The sequence below is a fragment of the Notothenia coriiceps genome, unplaced genomic scaffold (genome assembly GCF_000735185.1).
Source record: "Notothenia coriiceps isolate Sejong01 unplaced genomic scaffold, NC01 NC01_scaffold00034877, whole genome shotgun sequence".
Taxonomy (NCBI): domain Eukaryota; kingdom Metazoa; phylum Chordata; class Actinopteri; order Perciformes; family Nototheniidae; genus Notothenia; species Notothenia coriiceps.
In genome coordinates this window covers 37692-46270 of record NW_011367578.1, presented here as the reverse complement: position 1 = coordinate 46270, position 8579 = coordinate 37692, and the positions used below count along the sequence as shown (strand labels likewise).

Sequence of the window (8579 nt, the reverse complement as noted above, 5' to 3'; positions counted from 1 at the left end):
TTGGTTCCCGGAAAGTCGGGTTTCTTTGCAGGTGTTCTCATGCGGCACACCACCACGATGTCCCCCATGCAGGCGATGAGGAAGACGCCGCGCAGTATATGCGATCTTTCCACATAGTCTGGTAAGGGCCCTGGGGTTTTCTCAAGGGTGAGAAAAATTAAAAGGGTGGCCGTGAGACGGACGGTCATGGGGAAGAAATTATAGCAAGTTCTCAACACACGCACGCACACAGCAACACACGCACACAGCACCCACACACAACACTACGTATGGGGCGAACCATTCTCTATTTGAAGCTGACAACACAATGGGTATCAGACAGCAAACACAGAGACAGATGCTCGGGGATGACTCATGCGTTAAATGTATCACCAATCGGCAGCAGAACTGAAAACAGAAGATGGAGTTTTTTTTAAGAATCCTTCTCTAGCGCTTCTTTCCCTGAGTTAACGCACGCACACTTGTTTTTCTCAAAAACACATTGTGGGCTTTTAACTATTTACAATGTTGACTCAGCCACAACCAGGCCTTGCATTGTCTGCGCTAATGCTGGAGACACGCAAGCACAAACACACACCCACGGCCGCCGGAACAGATACGCGCTTTCACTTCAGAAATCGCAACAACAAGGGACAGCTGGGTGTTCCTTCGTGGTTGTATATGGCCTTCAACTCCTGTCGGAGGAGATGGGTCGGGGTTTGCGGGTGCGTCTGTGTGTGTTGCTGTAGAAATGAGACTGTTCCATATTACATAGCCTTCCAGACCACAAACAAGCTCTTGTGCATGCACAGGCATCAACCAAACCCAACCAATCCAAAGAGCAGCTGGAGGTGAGCTTCATCTAGGACGACCTTTTTTCCTGTTCTGCGTGGCTATTCCTGCTGGTCCAAAAAGCCACACGCACACCAGAAGCCGTTAGCGCTCGAAGGCGCGCATATCAGTGCAGATAGAGCAAATCAAGGGCAATAATCTATGAATATTATTAGTCCCAACGAGGAATGGCTAGCCTGTGATCTACGCTTGTAGTTTTTTATCTCTACTCATTAGTATTTGTTTTAAAGTATGTCTTGTGTGCTTTGCTTTTAATGACATTAATGGGATGTCTATTTCGTATTCCTCTATTTTTTATCTCTTCTGGTGCTTCTTGCTTTTCGTGCTCATATCTTGACATTGATATAAATTGTTTTCTTTACTTAGCCTGATAGACTTTGCTCTTGATGGCTATCTATGTTATGTATTGTTTCCTTGGTTATGCATATTTATCTAGTTGTTCTTTTTGTGGTTGGTGTTTTGTGTTTGACATACGCAAGGCAAAAAAGATTTTGTTTTTGTTTTGTTTTTTGTTTTTTTTATAATACAGTTTGTAATAGTTCATAAAACACAACATTTCCTACGCTGTATGTTTCAGTTTCCGCTCGTGTAGATGTCGGTAGAGGTGGTCTGATTTAATTGAGAAGACAATCTAACTTGAGCGAGTGTGAGCTTTACCTCGATCTTTATTTCAAGATGAGGTATAAGGATTTCTTTAAATGGGGGGGAAGCCAAAGTTTATTCAGATGCCATGTGGTAATTTAGTGGTTGTAAGAATTCTGCTTTTGTTTTAAGGGCTTATGATATAAATCATCTTTATCTTGTCATTAGAACAAAACAATGTACATGAAAGATCTTTCCAAGGTGCATAGGATGATATAGAATGGCGGTGAATCAATACATTTCCCCGTCCTTTTTGGAGGACCCTGGTGGTTCATTCGTTCCTCTCTTGGGAGCTCCACTTTCTATTTCTCAGATTGTTAATATAAGTCGTCTGCAATATCTACTCCTTCTATCTTGCTCTGAGCTGTTTTCTAACAAGCTCGCCATCCAGATAATATTTTTGAATATATGCTCCCTGCTCTTACGTTTCATTGTCTCGGATGTGACCGTGCAGGTTCATGGCAGTTAATCTAATAATTTTGAGCTGTACGCCTCGGACTCCGGGGGGAGGACTTGCCTTCCGCAGAGGTCATCTGTAATGACACAAACAAACAGGCTGAGAGAAGGAAAAGAGAGGACAGTACACGAGTGTATATACCTGGAAGCACCGTCAACCAAGCAAGTGTGAAAGGAGATCCCAATAGAATTACCCGCCAAGCACGTATACTCCCCCAGCATCTCCAAATGTTACATTGGGCAAGTAGAGAACTTCTATCTCCTTATCTGTGGTGGTGTTAACACCTGCAGTCTGATGGGGAGAAGAAAGAAGGAGGAAAATGGGAGGTGTTCAAAGAAGAAAGAGCGGGAAGAAGATCAGAGCAGAGGGGTTTGGGGGGGGGAGGAGAAGAGGAAATGGGAGGAGAGAGAAGAAAAAATCAGACCCAAACACCAAAAGAAAATAAGAGGAGCTGGATGGCTTCCATCTGCGAGGGTCCATCTAGAGCAAAGGCTGTTGGGGGGAAGAGGAGGGAGGAGGGAGGCTTCATAAACACCAGAACAGATAGGATCCCACCAAAACAGAAAATACACCAAAACCAAAACAACCAAAAGAACCCCGTCACCCAATAAATCCTGCTAATCGAAGTCTAATCCATAACTGGATTGGGACACATGCAACCAACACAAACACAAATTGCATGGAGAGCACTGTATTGGCAACACCGTACACCATCTTGACACAGCTTGCAAGAGGACAGAATGTGAACGTCCACCATGCTAGCTGTGACAATTTCAGTGTCTAGGTATGCACCAGTGCTTCCCATGACTGCCACCAATCCCAGCAGTTGAAGGAGCAGCTGGAAACACAAGGATGTACCATTAGGGGGAAGAAAGGGGGTGTGAGCCCCCAGGAGCACCAAGAGACCACCAGAAGGACCACCACAGCACAGCAGGTCAGGGACAGAGGCCAGGAAACCACACCGGGACGGGGCGGGAAGGGTTGGTGGGTAGTCAGGTCTCAAAGGTTACCTGGGACGACTGTGAGCCAGCCCGACTGGTTGGCCTCGCCTATATAATTGGAGACTTTACAGATATACTCCCCAGCGTCCGCCTCCGTCACGTTGGTGAGGGTGAGCATCTCCACGTCGGAACTGTTAATGCCTGAACGCTGCAATCCACACACACATACTTGTAAAATCAGACATCATGACTACAGATACTGTATTTCTGGAATCACCACCATAGCCAGCATGGAAAACACCTATCACTTTAATAAGGGAGAAATGATTAGACCTTTTATGACTTGTTATCAAAAACACCTGCAAAATCTGGCAATACACCGGCAAAGAAAAAAGGAGGTACTATAATCAAAATAATCAAATCTAAAAGAGGAAGTGTGGCAATGTACCTTCAACACTCGGACGTATGGGTGTCCGTCGGGGCCGTAGCGACTACCGTTCTGAGTGATGTGTTTGAGCCACTGGATGTGAGGCTGGGCGTCGCTGTAGACCTTACAGACGAAGCGGGCGTCCTCCCCGACGTTTACTGTGGTGTTGGCCGGGAGACCCGCCTGGAGGATCGGTCGATGAGGGGACCGTTCTGTTAATAAGGGGGGAAATGGTTGATTAAGACTGGTTCACCAATATTAATTTGTATTGTTCACATTAATATTTTAGATTTCTCCAACCTTTTTAGTTGCTTTAATGTTGTCTGTCTGTCTGAACATGACTGTATTTACCCCTCTCTATGAAACGCTCAGTTGTCTATCAGTGCCTATCCCTTTAAGCCCCCTTCCCAAAAAAGCCCTGTCTTCTCTGATTGGTTTGTGTTTCCGGGTCATACTTAAGCTCATAGCTTCTATGTCATTGCAGCCTGGGAATGACTTTAATGATACTCAAACTTTAATATATATTGTGACATTTCAACATTATGGGAGCCCTAATGCTTGTTTAAAGGCAAAGGTTCTGAATACGTTCATTTCCTTGGATGGTTTGATACTTTAACAGTAATTATATAACACACAAAATAATTTTCAAGGGAAGTGTAGACTAAGGCTGTGTCCAAAATTAAAAAGGTGTTATTTCCCTTTAAGAAACATGAAGTCTAGTTTATCTTTGCAAAAGCAGAACTTCACGTACTACTAGTGTAAATGTTTCCCTTCAACCCTGACAGCTATGATCCTGACTGGCTGCCTCTCTCTTATCTCCTCTGCATTTTAAGACTTTGCAAAAAAACAAAGAGGCACAGACTCATTTATCACAAATAGATAAAGAACTCAGCTGCAGGAGGACTTCCATAGAGTGAATTTGTTGCACGTGAGTAGAGGGTTAAGAAAAACGACGTGTCATTCTTGGAAAGTGAAACACCTTCGTAGCAACCCAGCTATCTGCATTCTTTAACACGCAAACATTTGGCCTGCGAATCCAAACAGAGCGAGACCTGTTGAACAATGCCCCCTTTCAAAACACTACCCGGCACTCACAACCATACTGAGGAGCCCACCAACCCCCACACTGACAGCAACCACCCCCTGCCATCACACACACACACACACACACACACACACACACACACACACACACACACACACACACACACACACACACACACACACCCACACCACACACACACACACACACACACACACACACACACACACACACACACACACACAACACACACACACACACACTACACACACACACACACACACCACACACACACACACACACAACCACACACACACACACACCACACACACACACACACACACACACACACACACACACACACGGCACACCCACATACACACACACACACACACAACACACCTATACACACAGTTATCAGAGACACACACTCTCACAAAATGAACATCACTAAGCCTGGGGCGCTACAGAGCCTTTTCAAAACAAAGCCTTAAGGTTAGGGTGCACCGAGTGTGTAGAAGGTCGGGGGTGGGTCAGGGTGGATGGTCAGAGGGTGAGGCTGTGCGGAAGTGAGTTTAGAGGCTGGGTTTAAAGAGAGGAGGGCTGAATGGAGAATGAGGAAGGTGGCTGTGATGGGAGAGATCAACAGATGGAGAGAGTGCAGAAACTAGCAGGCAGAGACTTCTTCCATATGTCCGTCTCTCTGCTCCATCTTTCTGAAAATCTGTCAGATGATTCCACCCCCTCCTCCATCCCTCCCCCTTCCTGCACTTTCTAGGGGCCCGTCCTGTTTATATTGTCTCTCCCTTTCTCCCCCCCCTTTTCTCTCATTCTCCATCTTTCACAGGCCTCTTCACCCTCCTGATCTTTTCCCGTTGCAAAGAGCAGGTGATGGGACTTAAAATCAGTCTGTCAGCAAAGAGCCAAACTTTCTGGTATGATGGAAACACCCATGTAGAGGAGTAGACATGCATTCTAACTTTTATTATATTTTGACCTAAATATTAGCTGGAGCATTCAGAGCTGCGTACACCTCAGACTAAATGACAGAATCAGTATGTATTGCCGATAAAATGGGCCACATCATGATATGGGGAAACCCCAAAACAATTAAAAGTTTTAGGGGCAAATCTTGCTTAAATTAGATGAATGGGATATCGTGTGGTGTGTGTATGTGTGTGGGCTGAGAAGTTTCTTTATGGCCAGTTAACCTCATACAAGGGGGCTACAGTTAGGCAGGGGAAATACACAAAGGATGATGGGAAAAATAAGAAATACCTTTAAGGGATTTAAAAAGGGAATGCCTAGACAAACAGCTAAGTTGTATTGCCTGTATCTCCATTGTGGAATGTTAGCAAAGTAATTTACTCAAAGTAATATATTTTTGGTATTACTTCTTAATGTACTTTCTTGCTATGGTAAAAACGTCCCTTCCTAGGTCAAGAGGGAACATATTGTTACCATTTAGTCCACCACATCTATCAATTTGAGAGTCAGAACTTTTTAATGGTTTCATGATATCTTTCTATCAAATCTCCCATTAATCATCACCACATCTCAGATTTATTTGACCCTCCCTTTTTGAGGGGCCCAAAGCGCTAATTTGGAGACTTTCTGTATATTAACAATCTGATACTTTTAATAATACATCTATCCTTGGGATCATTTTAATCCATATGTTTATTTTTGAAGCTGAGCTTTTGTTGCTGATAATTCTAGTTGAGATTATGAAATAGTGTTGTTTTTATTACTTTTTGGTGACAAGAGTACTTTTTTCCATCACTGCAGGCATCAAATCAAATGAAAGTGCAGACTGCGCTGTGCTGTTTTTATGGTTTTGCAGTGACAATAATGTAAGTGGACCCATTTTAAAACTGAATACATTAATCAATTAAGTCATTAGTGGAGAGATTATTTGATGGCGGCCACAATGGGAGGAGGCAAAAAGTGGAGACGGGCAAGGGGCATTCCATGGTGTGCCATGCGAGACCGGTGAACTCCGGGTAAACCTGGTGGCCTTGGCACACAAGGCATTAAAGGGTCAGGCGGGGTACGGGCCACAGGAAGAGTGCACGGCATGGCACAGGATGGCATGGGGCTTACCAACAAAAAGTGCCGGGCATGGGCCACTGAGCTGTGTTGACTGTGCCCTTTTCCTCCAGAGGCCAGTTTACCAGAAATGATGGTTCCTCTTTGGTTTTTAATAGGCTGATCCTGCAGGTCATTTGAGGTAAAAATAAAAGACTGATAAGAGAGCAGTTTCTGGTCTCTGTTCCCCTTCCTTTCCTCTTTCTCCCCCTCTCCTCCCTCTGTCCACCCCGCTATAATGAGAAAATGAAGCAAGAGGGATTGCAGGGGGGCAGTTCTGTGGGAAACAGTCGTGGAGGGGTTTACTGCTTGCAATAAAAACCGACAAAAAACAGAAATATGCAGTCTGAAGGAGAGCTTTAGCTAAATGCAGAGGGGAGCGGAGCAGGGGGCCGGAGTTGGGGAGCATGTGCGTGGACCTTCATGTGTTTCTATGCCCTTACGCTCGTAGAACCCTCAGGTATTCAATCTCGATGTGATATAATGAAATAATACTCCTTATTACCATTGGATACGCCAATCAAACAAAGTGTGTAATTACAGCACGTCTCTCCCAGGAAAATAAGGGGATGTAGGAGAATAATTCTACATACAGACCAGATATAGATACCAAACAGTTGCAGGTTTAATTAGATATTGACCAGCCTTTAGAAGAATCACTGTGCAGGATTAAATTCAAATGGGTACTGATCGCTTGTATTGTTGGTTTTGATTGAGGCCAAAGATCAGGAGCATCAATTTAGGGCAAGTTACCGTGCTTCTCTTTCAACAAGCACACATGATTACTAGCGTTATCCCACTCCGCTTTGTTGTCCCCGCTTCCACGATTCTGCAAACTGAGCAGAAAAACACTATTTTGCGCTCAAAGGTTCAAAAGTGGAGGGGTTTTGGACTGAGTTGGTCTTGAACTCGCTGTATTTGGCTGAGGGCGCACAACGCTTTTAAGTCCTCATTCATACCTCAGCCAACATTAAAGGCCCTATTATTACTCCATTTTTCAGGTTCATATTTTGTATTTTGTGCCTCGTGACTGTGACCATGTCTCCATGCTTTAATTTCAAAAAGGTCTGAAGCACTACTGCCTTGTGCTGCATTTTATTTCACCCCTCTGGTCTGAAAACCCAGAAGGGCTCGGTGTGCTGCTGATTGTTAGCTGGTCGACTCTGGTTTTGAATTTTCAACCGCTCTTAGAGAGTCCGCCCCTTAGCCGTACACGTACAATGTTTGTAGCACTAGCCAATAGAAGCTGAGTTACAGTGCGATGTTCATTATTCATGGGAATGACTACCAACATTTAACATTTTCAATACATTGGAAAAACAAAAATTAAAAAAACAATGGAGGCGCTTCAGGCAGGGGAAGTGTGTAGGAGAGAAACTCGGCTCCTGGCGTGAACTTTTGGGATTTTAGCCTTTGCAGACTTAAAATGCACAAACACATATAACACACTGGCAGGAAAAATGGAAAACAACAGACAAGATAAGCACAATAAGGGCCCCTTTTAAGGTGGTCTGGTTCCATCCAAAAATACCACAATTAACATATCTTTCTACTTCCATTTTGTGGTATGCAATAATACTAGTGTTGTTTTGTTATCCAATGCTGTGGTGCTCAAAGCATTGAACAATTGCATTTAGAATACTGGAAAAACAATGTTGGCTTTTTCCAGAAACTTTTTCCTCGTTGCTAAGGGACTGTCAACATTTCCGAGGATATCATTTCTTCAATTTAAAAGTAGTCAGTAAAATATTGTTTTTGTTTTTGGTGAAGAGATGACATTTGGTTTTAGTCTGTGAGGATGCCGTGATAAGCAAAAGGAGGCAAAACAACACAAAGTCGGGGCTTCAATGGCCTACCTAATACATTAACCTAATTGGACATCGTAAACACAAATACCATCATAAAATGGGGATTTCCCCGAATCAATTGTATAAAAATATATAATTTGTTAATATCATATAATAACCCACATCATTAATCCACACCACTTGGCAGCATTTCTTGACCTGCACCTGCATCCAGAGGCACCTGGGTGATCAAACAGCATGCACACACACAAAACACACACACACACACACACACACACAACACAACACACACACACACACACACCACACACACACACACACACACACACACACACACACACAA

General features: G+C 43.9%; 1 protein-coding gene across 1 annotated transcript in view; it reads right to left on the bottom strand.

Annotated features, from left to right (window-relative positions):
• Nucleotides 1-8579, bottom strand: part of LOC104962476 (fibroblast growth factor receptor 2-like) — a 51070-nt gene that overhangs the window by 8770 nt on the left and 33721 nt on the right.